Source organism: Crotalus tigris, unplaced genomic scaffold, assembly GCF_016545835.1.
Source record: "Crotalus tigris isolate CLP2741 ecotype Arizona unplaced genomic scaffold, ASM1654583v1 scf7180000023627.613776, whole genome shotgun sequence".
Taxonomy (NCBI): Eukaryota; Metazoa; Chordata; class Lepidosauria; order Squamata; family Viperidae; genus Crotalus; species Crotalus tigris.
Genome location: NW_024100088.1, coordinates 206,746 through 220,779, shown reverse-complemented (window position 1 = coordinate 220,779; position 14,034 = coordinate 206,746). Strand labels below are relative to the sequence as shown.

The window sequence follows — 14,034 nt, the reverse complement described above, 5'->3', positions numbered from 1 at the left end:
GTCGTACATTGTTTTTCATATATCTCCCCATTATAAATCCAGATTGGTCAGTATGAATCAATTGTTTCAAAATCTGCATTAATCTATTTGCCAATATCTTTGCAAAAATCTTATAATCTGTATTTAAAAGAGATATAGGCCTATAATTTCTAGGTTGGGACAGATCCTGGTCATCCTTTGGAATTAATGATATGAAGGCCATTTTCCAAGATGGAGGTAATTCTGCTCCAGATAAAATATCATTAAACAGTACCTTTAATGGTTCTATCATTTCTTCAGATAACATCTTATAATAAATTGCCGTTAACCCATCAGTACCTGGAGTCTTACCAACCTTCAATTGTTTAATTGCAAAAACAATCTCTTCAGAAGTAATTAAACCATTAATCCCATCACATTGATCACTCGTAAGTCTAAGAAAATGTGCTCCCTGTAAATATTTTTCTATATCTGAAATTTGTATACTTTCACTCGCATATAATTTAGAATAATAATCTAAAAAAGACTTTTTAATCAAATTTTGTTGGTAGACTTCTTTACCTTTATAAATTATTTTATCTATAATCCTCGATTTCTGTTTCTTACGTAATTGATAAGCCAATCATCTACCAGGTTTATTTGCATTACAAAATGTATTATGTCTCACATACCTCAAATTAGTTGCCATTTGATCTGCTAATAACACATTAAATTGCTCCTTCAACAAGGTAATAGAAACTTTTAACTTATTGTCCATTGGATTTGATATTAAAATCTTTTCCTTACATTTAATCTCATCTTCAAGATCTTTACGTTTCTGGGTCTGTTTACATCTGTGAGCATTGTTCATAGAAATCAAAACCCCTCTCATATATGCTTTACAAGAATCCCATACCATTGGCATCGAAGTATCCTTATTCATATTCCAAGCAAAAAATTCCTTTAAATAACATTTACATCGCTGTATATTCTCTTCATATCTAAATAAATTCTCATTCAACCTCCAAGTCCTTCTAGTTCTTTCTTCCGATGAAATTTCCAACCATACCGGACTGTGGTCTGAAATTATTCTAGGAAATATCTTGATAGTCTTCACCCTAGAAAGGAAATCACTAGTAACCAAGAAAAAATCAATTCTAGAATAAGATTGGTGTCTATCCGAAAAAAAAGTAAAGTCTTTTTCCTCAGTATTCCGTTCTCTCCAAATATCTCTAAGTTCCAAATCATCCTTTAAATCAAAAAAAAACTTTAGGAAGTCTTGCATGGTTAGAAACCTTAAAGGGACCCTTCTTATCTTTACCTGAGTCTAAAACACCATTCCAATCTCCCATCAGAATAACTGATTTATAATCCAAAGAAGTTAATTTCTGGTGAATCAACTTATAAAAATGTTTTTGTTGTTGATTGGGAGCATATAAACCAACCAAAAGAGTTCTCTTATCATTTATTAGTAAATCAATAATAACATATCTTCCTTGTAAGTCAAAATCAATTAACTTCGGTGAAAGCTCCTTTCTCACATAGATAACTACTCCTCCTTTTTTCTGCAAGGCAGGAGCTATAAAATGTATCCCCAGCCGGGGATTAAACAAATATTTTTGATCTTTAAAAATAATATGAGTCTCTTGTAAACAAATAATATCATTTCTGTGTTGTTTCAAATAATGAAAGATTTTCTTTCTCTTCTGTGGTGAGATGAGCCCATTAATATTCCAGCTTAGAAGCTTTGCCATCCTTGGCAGGATTAAGCCTTTGGAACAAAGCCTCTAGATTTACAGTCAATGATCTCTTTGGCCTTGCTCCTCCCACCGGCTCTGAAATAGACTGTGGTAAACTTCCATCATCTGCCTTTTGTTGTTGTTGTTGTTGTTGTTGTCTTTCTCTACGTTTATAAGCAGCGCATGTAATTCTCTGTTCCCTTGGGTCTTCTGTTATTTGCAAATTCTGTTGCATAACTTCAACCAACAATTCTTCTCCCAAATATGGCATTGAACCTACAGACAACTGTGCTTCTGCCTTGCTCTCATCTTTCTTTGATCTTGGAGATGGTGGTGGACTTGCTTTTAAAATAGTAACATAAAAATCTCTTGCTTTTGAAACTGTATTAAGACGGCATCGTGTACCAGCGTAAGTCACCACTATCCCCACACGTATGTCCCATCTAAATTGAATTTGTCGCTTCTTAAGTTCATCAGCCAAAAAAGCAAAGTCTTTTCTTTTTCTAAGAATTTCAGAAGGTATTTCCTTTAAAACTATCACATCCTGAGCTGCAATCTGAAATCTTTGTTTATAGAAGGCCTGTATAATTTCATTACGAAGTGATTTTCTCGCAAAATAGACCACCACATCTCTTGGTAATTTCCTCTGTTTTGCAACCCACGAATTAACTCTAAAAATCTTTTCTATATCTTTCAACATTTCTTCAGGATCAATTTCCAAAATAGAGGCCAATTCTACTGCAATTTCTTATCTCAAATTCTCCTTAATATTTTCCTTCAGGCCCCTTATTCTCAAAGCATGTTCCATTTCTCTGTATTGTGACATTATAATATCATTCTGTGTGGCATCCACATTTTCTTCTATTTTTTCAACTCTATCTTGTAATATTTTAACATTACTGACCACTTCATCCACCCTGTCGTCAATCTTTTCCACAAGGCCAGCAAGCCCTTTGAGTGCCAAAACAATATCTTTCCTGAGCTCATTACTTTCTTGAGCCAGAAGCTCTGCTGTTTTTTCTAGTGATTTTTCCAAAGTCTTATCTAAGGCATCTTGTAAATCCTGAAGTGTAAGTGCCTAAGGTGGGGGTGAAGGTGGAGAAGGTTTAAGTTTGGGTTGTTGTACAGTCTGAGTTACTGGAGAGGCAGTTGAAGTTTTAGAAAGAGAAGGAAGTCCAGGACGTTTTGAAGCCATTTTTTTTAAAAAGGGAGGGGGTTTCCCCCCTTTCTCTTTCCCAAAAAATAGTAAGAACAAAGGAGAAGAAAAAGCAATTCCCCCTTAAAAAGGGGGGGGGAATAAGAATTTTTCCCCCTTTAAAATGAACAAAGTCTATTACATTGTTAAAACTTTGTTGCCAGTTTAAAGATAGTAAGTAAAAAATAGAAAGTGAAAGTTCTCAAACAAAGAAAGTGACAAAGAAGGAGGATTCTTCCGCCATATTTCTTCACTCCAATTAGAATAGTAACAGGAGTAGATGTTAATTCAAATGAGTTAGGTTTAAAGTAAAATCATCAATTCTTCTCTTCCTGACCGCTCTGTCTGCTTTTGAATTAACTTACTGTTCCCATCAGATAGCAGCAGTGGAGGCAGCGTCTAGCTTCGTTCTCTTCGGAGAACAAAGGCATTCAAGGAAACGAAGCAACACCCAGACTCCAAGGGAGCACTCACTTCACCTCCCAGAAAAAAAACTGGGAAAGCTGCGAGGCGCTACCTTTATCCAGGCAAAAGCTCACCTCCCTCCCTTCGCCCAGGAGGGAAGTTTCAAGCCACAAAACAGCTGATCCTTGCTGTTTTGCCGGCTTTTACGATTTCCCGGGACCGGCAGCTGTCAAACAGCGGCCATCGGCACTGAAACAACCACAGGAAGTCAAGTTGGAAGGGTTCTTGAAGGTCTTCTAGTCCAACCCACAGCTTGGGCAGGAGACCTGATACAATTCAGGACAAATCCAATCTCTTTTTAAAAATGATGAAGTTACAATTTCTGGAGGCAAGCCCTTCCACTAGTTAATTTTTCTCATTGACAGGAAATTTCTCCTTAATTTTAGGTTGGGTCTCTCTTTGATAAGCTTCCATCTGTTATTTCTTGTCCTTTCCTCAGGTGCTTTGGAGAATAGATTGACCCCCTCTCCTTTGTAATAGTCTGTCAATATTGGAAGATTGCTATCATGTCACCCCTAGTCTTTCTCCTCAATAGACTAAACACACTCAGTTCCTGCAACCATTCATTGTACGCTTTAACCACCAGTCCCCTAAGCCCAAACTCTGTCCTGCAGCCCACTACCGGCTGTGGCCCGTTCAGAACCACACAGCTCAGCTTGAGTTGCACAGGCCAATTTCCCTTTCCATCCCCTACTGGGCTGTCAAGCCATAAAGGTTGGGGACCACATATATTACCATATATTGAAGTATTGTGGGCAAGAGGTGGGAAAGCAAAGGGAGCAAGCTTCATCCAGCCTAGAGAAAGCAAAAGGGAGATTTAAGGATTGAATGGAACATGAGTTTCTGTAGTAAAGTATACATTATTGATTTAACAGCCACTCAACAGTGGCCTGTTAAATCGACATTGCATACTCTACCTTAGAAACTGTGACACAAAATCACAACTTACCTTCAGAGAACAAAGCATCCCAGAATGAAATGACTGTCCCAGATAATAACCAGCCACTGGAGGGGTGGGAAAATGCCAGTGAACCCAGCCAATTGAAACTAGGGCTGGCAGTAGAACTGGAATGAAGTCCTGAAGACTATCTTGAAGGCCTCAAGTAACTTGAGTCAGAAAACAGTGTTTTTAAAATAAGGCTAGAAACATGAATAAGGTGTGCGGTTGTAATAGGATAGGAATGAAAGGAAGACAACATCATCTGTTTCTATCTTCAGGAAGTGATGAGTGGCTGGTATTAATGAACTGCCCAGAATTACCTGGCAGTAAGATGGGTGGCCAATAAATTTGAGAGACAAAGAGAGAAATGATGGGCAAGCCAAAGTACAGATATGCCCAGGTTCAATACCAGGAACAAGAAGATGGGTTCCAGAATCTTGGGAACTAAATAAGATAACTGCAGTCATCATTTAGGAATGAGTAGTTTAAGGCAGCATTTCCAAAAGTGCTAATGCAGGAGAACTTATACCATTTCAGACAAGTGACTGTCCTTAAAAACCTCCAGTGATGGAGCGCCCATGATTTTTGAAGGCAAGCTGTTCCATTGGTTAATTGTTGTCACTGTTAGGAAGTTTCTCCTTAATTCCAGGTTGCTTTTCTCTTTGATCAGTTTCCAACCATTGTTTCTTGTCCTGCCTTCTGATGCTTAAAAATCTAGATATTTATCTTCTTTCTTGCAGCCATGAAGGTCTTCCATTGCTGAATTAATATTTTCATCCAAGACTGCTTGGTCTATTTATTTATCTTTTAAGATAACTTTTTTTTTAATTTGGTGATCTTTAAACATGTTTTACTCCAAGTTCCATAACTCCCAGATAGGGTTGCCATATCTAGAAGATGAGAAATTGTAGAAAGCTGTATCAACTTCATTTATGCCAAATTCACATATAGAAAAAAAATCAGAGGGACATTTCAGTGCGAAGTCTCTCACATTTTTAAATGCTCACTTTATAAATTGATGTGAGTTCATGTAGAACAGACATGTCAAACACAAGGCCCGGGGGCCAGATGTGGCCCACAAAGTGGTTTCATGTGGCCCACAAAGCCATCCTGAAAACAGTGAGGGAACGTCCCCCGCTGCCTTGGCCCTAGCCCAGGCCAGCCAGGAGCCAATGTACAATTTTGTGGTGGCCATCTATACTGAAATGTATTCAGTCTTAGCTCCAAAGGCCATCTGGAAATGGCTTGGTGCTGCAGGTGCTCGAGGGCCAGGCTGGACATTTGACCTCTTCTTCCCAGGGCTCCGGGCAGCCCGCACCACCATCCAGGCCCCCACACATGGCCTGAGAGGAACAGTGAGGCTCCTCCAGTGGACCATGCCTTGGCACTTGCCCTGGTCCCACCCCCTTCTGTCAGAGACCGTCAGGTCTGTCCCACTCTTGCTCAGGCCCTCACAGGCACCCTTGACACGAACGATGTAGAGCTGGCCACGCCCACCCAGTAGGCCACACCCACTCTGTCCATGCCCACCCAGTAGGCCGCACTCACCCTGGCACACTCACCCGGCCCCCCGAGGGCAACCGCAATGCTGATGTGGCCCTCAATGAAATTGAGTGTGACATCCCTGATGTAGAAGGTTCTACCCCCGCCCCTTGTGCACCACCATTTTGTCTAAGCACTGTGTAGTGTAGAGATAGACAATGTATGAAACTCCCTCCAAAATTCCTGAACACAATCAATTCAACTATTGTGCTCAAGTTGAAAGGATTATAGAACTCTTTACCTGGTGGGCCACAGATTGGCCATTTCTAATACAGCACAAAGACAGAATGTTACTGTCAGGATCCAGTTATATTTCCTTTCTATCTATCTCCTCTGATCAAAAACCAATTCGTACCCTCTCCTGAATCCTGCCATACTCCTAAGGGGGAGGGGGAGTATGCATGAGGGTTTTATTACTTTCACTTCCTCTATTCACTACAAAGTAACCTTTTGTTTATTCATCTCAGGTCTGCTAACCATCACAATGTAACCATTAGCCTTTTATCCTATGCCAATCTGAACTTCTCCTCCTTACCTGCCAGCTAAGAAGGGGAGTGAAAAGATGCAGCCTCTGGAATCTGGTTCATTTATCCGTCATCAAAATAAGATGTGAGGAGCTGTTGAATGATCATGTAAAATGGAGCTGGATTGATGTTATCTTTCCTGGATTTAACACCTAGAAATCTGCCAGTCTGAATTGCCTGGAAGAACTGCGAGGTGGGGGCTGCTTAGGTACACTTTAAAACATTGATTTGTAAGGAAATAAGATAAGATAACATTTACTGTCATTTTTTTTTACTATGGGCACAATGGCACACATCAAAAATGAAATTTAGTTATCGGCTCTCAAGTGAAACACATACATGACACACACCTAAACATACTATGAACAACATATGTATAGACCCACACCCTTACATATACATAGCAAATAAATACTGTCCATCTTGAATATATAGCAGAAGGAGGAAGCTTGAGAGTTCACAAGGTTAATGCTGTATGGAATGAAACTATGGCTGAATCTGGATGTTCTGCTACAGATACCACAAAGCCTCCTCCCAGAAGGTAACAAGGAAAACAGGTCGTGAAGAGGATGTGTAGTGTCCCAGATAATCTTACGGACCCTGCTCAAGCAACGCTTCTGTGCTATGTCCTGGAAGGGAGGGAGGGAACTGCCAATGATCTTTTTGGCCATTCTCACCACTCTCTGCACCGCTTTCCCTCAGATCCTGTATATCATGCCTGCTATCAATTTCTCTTAATGAAAGTTCCTGTTGGAAGAAACTGTTTCCAAAAGTTCTGCTTTCTTAAGATGTGGATTGAAGTGGTACCTTACTGTTCTGTTTCAGGAAAAGAGGCATTGAGACAAAGCAACAAGTTCCAACAGTCTCCTTTATTGCAACACCAACAGAACAGCTTTTAAAATGGTGCGGCCCCCTTTTATAGCCGCCCTGCACAATACCTTGCTGGCCAATCATTGCAAAGGCTGGAAACAGCCTTTCTTGTCCCAGGCAGCACAATACCTTGCTAGCCAATCATTGCAAAGGCTGGAAGCAGCCTTTCTTGTCCCGGGCATCCACATGGTCTGCTCGGGCCAATCGCTGCAGCCTGTGCCTGCCAGCCCAGGACATAACACCCCTCCCCCCTTGGCTAAAATAATAAGGCACACTTATTGTTTTAAATACTCCACACTCCATTACATTGCGTACGTTGCATCTATATATACACAACACTACAGTCTTGCTATCGCCATGCTCCCCACTCCCCTTCAGCTGCATTACTTAACCTTGACTACCAGGCCTGCCCATGAACTGACAAAGACCATACATAGTCTTGTAAGTATTTGGGAGGACCTCTGGCCTGCCCTGATCTTCTCATGGGCGGTGTGTGTGCCTGGCCTGCCAGCTCGCCTGCCCGGCTAGGCAGACCAGGACTTTGTTGCCCCAAAGACCCAGGGGACCCATCCAGCTGCTGACTGGCTGGATCTGTTAAATCCAAGCCAGGGTTCCTTGGGGGGGTAGAATTCCCCAAGTCCAGTGGTGGGGTGGAATTCCCCAAGTCCCCACTGGACTCCTCTTGGGAGCACTGTTCCTTGAGCCCTAGACCAGCAGCTGGAGTGGCCTGAATGCTGGAGGTTGGAGCTGCCTCCATGGCAAACCCCCTTTCTGTGGACTCCCTGTTTGGAGCAGGAGCTGAAGCCTGGGGAGTTGGAGAGACCATGGCCAAAATCGTAATTGTGGTCCTCCTCCCCCCCGAGATCAGAGCTAGGAGTAGAAGAGTTGCTGGGAATCCTCCAGCACAGTTGGTCAATGTGATGTCGGATCACATGACCATTGTCCAAGGCCACTTCGTATGACAGCGACCTAGAGACCTTGCATACCACTGCTGTGACCCAGATATGTCCTGGTCCATAGTTCCTTGCCCAGACCGGACTACTCACTTGTAGTCTCCTAGATGCCCGCGGCTGTGACACCTGTGAAGCCACCCGGTCTGGGTGCAATCTGTCCAGTTTCAAGATGAGGCAGCAACCCCAGTGGAGTTCAGCTGGGCTCTTTCCAGTAGCTGTGCAAGGTGTGGTGCGGTGGCACAGAAGAAAGTCCGCTAACCTGTGATGCCAGGTCCCGTGAATGATCCTCTTTAAGGCATCCTTGGTTGTGCACACCATTCGTTCAGCCTGGCCGTTGGAAGCTGGATGGAATGGTGCCAATGTGGCATGCCGGATCATGTTGGCCTGGAGGAACACCTTGAACTCAAACAACGTGAATTGGGGCCCGTTGCCGGAGACAAGGACATCGCGAAGTCCATGTGCGGCAAAGATCCCTCTCAGCACCTGGATGGTCCTAGCAGTGGTAGTGGAGGAGACAGACACGACCTCTAGCCACTTGGAATGGCTGTCCATGAGAATTAAGAAGAATTGCCCCTGAAAGGGCCCAGCGTAGTTGATATGGATCCTCGACCATGGGGTATGAGTCTCTTCCCACCTATGAACTGGGGCCTGGGGCATCTCCGGCCTTGACTGTTGACAGACAGTGCACACGTGGACCTGGGCCTTGACATCTTTGTCGAGCCCAGGCCACCAAAGATACCTGCGCGCTAACGCCTTCATCCGGACTATTCCCAGATGTCCCTCATGCAGAGACTGCAGGACTCTAGTCCTCAATGAGGTTGGGATTACTACCCGGCTACCCCATAGGACACACCCCTTGAAGCTGGAAATCTCATGCTTCCTCTGCCAGAAGCTCTGGAATTCTGAGCCTGGACATGTGTCAGGCCATCCAGACAATGCCCAAGTCAACACGCGTGTTAGCGTGTGATTGGTGGTTGTTTCTGCAGCCACATCCCTAGCACTGAGGGGAGTTTCAGGCAAGTCCTGAATAGACAGGATGCGATTGGCAGGTGCTGGATCTGCCTCTATCTGCTGTAACGGCAACCTGCTGAGACCATCTGCATGACCCATTTCTTTGCCTGGCTTGTGAACCAGTGTATGGTCATATGCAGACAGGAAGATAGACCATCTCAACATTCTTGGGGATATTATGTGTGGGGTTTGTTTGTTCGTTGTGAACAACCCCAGCAGTGGCTTATGGTCTGTAAAGACCGTGAAGTGGCGGCCATATACGAAGTCATGGAACTTCTTTATGCCAGCCACTATGGCTAAGGCTTCTCTATCTATCTGTGCATAATTGCGTTTAGCTGATGATAAGGTTCTCGAGTAGTATGCTATTGGGACTTGCGTTCCATCAGCCTTCAAGTGACTTAACACAGCCCCAATCCCATAAGGGGACGCATCCAGGCGATGCACACTGGCAAGTTCTCATTGAAGTGCGCGAGGACTGCATTTGAAGAGAGCAAGGCCTTGACCTCTTTGAAGCTCTTTTCATGTGCTTGTGTCCACTGTCACGGGGACTGTTTGTCCAAGAGCCGGTGTAATGGCTCAGCCACTGCATCCTTGTGAGGAAGGAATGAGTGGTAAAAATTTAGCAGTCCCAGAAAGGCCTGAAGTTCGCCCTTTGACTTGGGACTTGGGGCCTACTGAATTGCTTGCAGCTTGGATTCCACAGGGTGTATGCCCTGAGCATCAATGCGGAATCCTAGAAATTCCGTGGAGGTAACTCTGATCTTGCACTTGTCTTGCTTAAGCTTCAGCCCCGCTTGGCGGAAACGTAGCAAAACAGCTCTCAGCCTTTCGGCTAAATTGTCAGCTGAGTCCCCAGCGATGAGGACATCGTCAAAGTACAGGCAAACGCCAGGGATATTTCAGAGTGTTTGCTCCATTACACTCTGGAAGATGCCAGGGGCCACGTTTACCCCAAATTGCAATCTTCTTACCTTGAATGCCCCCCTGTGAGTCACTATAGTTTGGGCCTCGGCCATTTCCTCATCAACTGGCAATTGTTGATAGGCCTGAGCGAGGTCAAGCTTAGCAAAGATCTGGCCCCCCTTGAGGGAGGCTAGAATGTGACTGACCACTGGTATTGGGTATGAATGCTGCTGCAGTGCTTTGTTAAGCGTGCACTTGTAGTCCGCACAGATTCGGACTTCACCGTTGGCCTTCAGTGGTGTAACTATAGGCGTTTCCCATGGACTACTGTCCACAGGCTCTAAGATACCCTGCTGAATCAGTTTATCCAGCTCTGCATCTATTTTTCCCTTTAAGGCAAAGGGTACCCTGCGTGGCTTGATTCTAATGGGGGCTATGGCTGGGTCTAGCCTCAGAGAAATAGGAGGGCCTTTGTAGGAGCCAAGTTCTGGACTAAACACATCTGCAAACTCCTTGCAGACCCCATCCAGGCCTGTTGTTTGCACACTGTGTATTCCAGTCACCTGAATTCCCAGGGACTCAAACCAGTGAGTCCAATGAGACTCGTACAGTTTCCCCCCACCACAACTACATCCAGTAGCCCCTCAAAATTCCTATGCTGCACCTTGAGTGTGGCCTCCCCCCTCACGTTGACTCTGGAATTTTGGAAATCTGTGAGGATGAGGTTTGACAGCCTGAGTTTCACCCGTAGGCCCAGGCAGTACAATACCTTGCTGGCCAATCATTGCCTGGACCAATCGCTGCAGCCTGTGCCTGCCGGCCCAGGACATAACATTTACATTAGTGGTTCCTTACAGTTACAAAGATAAGAAATTAGATGAAAAAGTCAGTGCTTCTCAGTCTTAGTTGAGAGAAATGGTACTAACATATTTCTTTGTGTTTGAACTTTATGCAGGTTCAAATAGCAAAAAGCAGGGGTCCCCAACCCCCAGTCCATGGACTGGTACCGGGCCGAGGCATGCCAGCAACTGGTCTGCACAAACAAGCAAAACCCCATCCATGTGGTGCAAGCAGCATACAAAACCACACACCCTCAGTCCACGGAAAAACCTCTCTCCATGGAACTGGTCCCTGGGGATCTCTGGCATAAAGAATTACTGAAACCAGTCTGTTCTGTAAAGCTGAGCAACATGAGAGAGGAGATTCCCCCAAGCTCTTCCTCCTCCCCCTCTCCCTAAACTTCTCCGTATATCTTCTTGAGATGGAAAATACAAACTAGGCTATTAAATCCTAAAATATCCATGTTATTTCCCTGTCCAAAAAAGGAAAAACATCCCTCTGTACCCACAAAATCCTTTCCTTGCCAATTTGTCATTATCAGCATACCCACATCAACCTTTGTGCACCTCAACAATTTAAGGGTATTCTCTACCCATTAAAAGATTGCAGAATCCTCCCTTTTCTGCATACATTTTCAAAAATCTCTGAAATCTTCAATGGCAGTAATTTGAGGTATTTTGATTTTTTTATAGCTATTGGATCCCTTTTAGTATGACACTAATGAGACTCAAATGTGTAATTAGAAACATTTATATTAGACTCAAATATATTGATTATCAGAGGGATCTATGTGCATAACGCAGATTCAATTAATAATTTCAGTTTGTGTCTTCTTGAATTATTTACATAATATCAATGATGAAAGAGTTAAGTGTATGTGTGTGTGTGTGTGTGTGTGTGTGTGTGTATGACAGTGAGGGAGAGAGATGGTCATTTCCTGAGCTATTCTGAAACAAAATCAGCTCACTTCCTATTATAAGCACTCTTGAATGTAGCACACACTGCAGCAGGTAATTATTATTCATTTCTCATTTTTTTGCTTAAAATATATACATTCTAAGAATATGTGATAGTTCAAGTTTATTATTCAATAAAAATAGTACTATAGTTAATTACACTGTAACTACTGATAAAAAGCCACCACTGATAAATTAAACAATTGTAAGATATTTTTAAAACAGATGATACACTAATATGCAATCAGCAATGAGTTGGGGAAGAACAATTACTGTGTAATCAGAACTATTATTAAAACTTCATAAGTAGTTGATGTTATAACATAACTGACTATTATAAATAATGTTGCATTTTAGTTAAAGCAGAAAGAAATACTGTACATTAATACTATTTCTGCATCTGAGGCAGGCATCTGATAAAACAAAGTAATCTTTACAATGCTGTTCTAGGGAAAACAAAAGCTAGGAGAAGATTCATAAACTACATAAATGCTGTAAAAACAGAACATGGGGAATTATAGCTTACAATAGCATTTATTTTTTACATGCATAAAGAAACTTTCTTTGTTGTTTCTTATAGAAGGTAATTGATTGAAAGTGGCTTTTACAGACTTGCCCAGACTGTTTTCTGAAATGTAAAATATTGTATAATAGCTATTCCACCAAAATGTTTAGGTATTTAAAAATGTATTTGCTTTTTATTCCTACCTCCAAATACCCATTGGCTCTTATTTGTACTGATTTGTGCTTACCTACCCAGTCTATTCACCTGTAATGTGATTGTTATCATTGATTCTGTGTCATGTTCAGTATATTGGTTAGAATATTGGACTGGGAAGCTCATAGAGTGATTGCAACTTATTCATTCATCAGCTTAACATACTTCATAGCTAGAATCTGAGGAGAAAAGATGGGGAAGGTATTGTTTTATTGATCATTATAATAAGTAGATTAAAATCTCATAAAATAAAGACAAGCACTCATACTGTATCATATTTGAAAATGTACATGTGGGGTGATATTTATATATTTGGTTGAATTAACTGAAATGAAAGTAAGGAAAGCATGTATATTTTTATATAGTCATTTTTAGAATGCAGAGCTTCCCTATAATATTAGTTTCTTCTTTTGAGCCACCAGCAGAGAACGCTGGCTATTATTTTGTGTTTCTTGATAGGATTTGTAAGAATACTTTTGCAGGACAAGAGCAAACCATAAGATGCAATGAATATTGTGGGAATGTTATGGTTTTATAATATACAGTACTCAGTTTTCTTAATATTTTCAGAAAACCTGAATATGGTAAATTAAAAGCACAACTATAGAAAACACAGTTTCAGACTCTGTTACTAAGCTAATGTGCATAGAAAGGATCAGAAAGAAATCATCAATAGGGAGATCAAGTCTGTATTTCTGGTCCATAGAAGTTCTCTATAAAAAAAAAAAAAACAAGGATATTATATGCTTTCTTCCTGCCAGGAATATTGTGGTGCATCCCACTCCATCCCATCCATGAGTATTGAAGAAGTCTCTGGTTTTGTTCTGATTTTGTAAAGTCATGAATGTCAATTTAAGGGAATCTCATTTTCCATGTGTTCATGCTTGATACTCTAAACAGAAATTACTGATCCAATATAAAGGGTAGCTATAGCTTAGCAGAACTTCTGATGAAATGAGCAGTGCTGCTTCTATTGCACCAGAAATGGTTATTTATCAGTGTTACATAATCAACAGTATGTTCAGTAGAGAAGCACATTAGTGCCCTCTCAGAACAGTTTGAATGACTTTATTCTTACAGCAGTTTACAAAATAAAATCTGAACAAAAACATAAAAACCAATAAAGTCATATAAATTATAACTATGAATATAAACAACTATAAAAGCCATAAACTATAAATTATATCAGAATCTGATATGCAATCCACGTTGTGTTCAGCTCATTCAGATATTACATTATATCATGACCCTGTATGAGTTTTTTTTGTTCCATCCAATCACCCCTTTCATGAGGAAAGGAGTATATTTATTTGTGTACAATGTAGTGTGTGTGTGTGTGTGTGTGTGTGTGTGTGTGTGTGTGTGTGTGTGTAGAGAGAGAGAGATTAACCAACAGGAGGCAATACATGAAGTGATGGTT

General features: G+C 41.7%; 1 protein-coding gene across 3 annotated transcripts in view; it reads left to right on the top strand.

Moving 5' to 3' along the window:
- The window catches only part of P2RY8 (P2Y receptor family member 8), an 80,597-nt gene that overhangs the window by 43,768 nt on the left and 22,795 nt on the right, over positions 1-14,034 (top strand). Inside the window, exon 1 of one of the 3 annotated variants that reach the window (XM_039320248.1) lies at positions 11,891-11,950. The exons of the other annotated variants lie outside the window; for them this stretch is intronic. The gene's annotated coding sequence lies outside the window, so the exon portion shown is untranslated. Of the gene's footprint in view, positions 1-11,890; positions 11,951-14,034 lie in introns of those variants that run through there. 3 annotated transcript variants of the gene reach the window in all.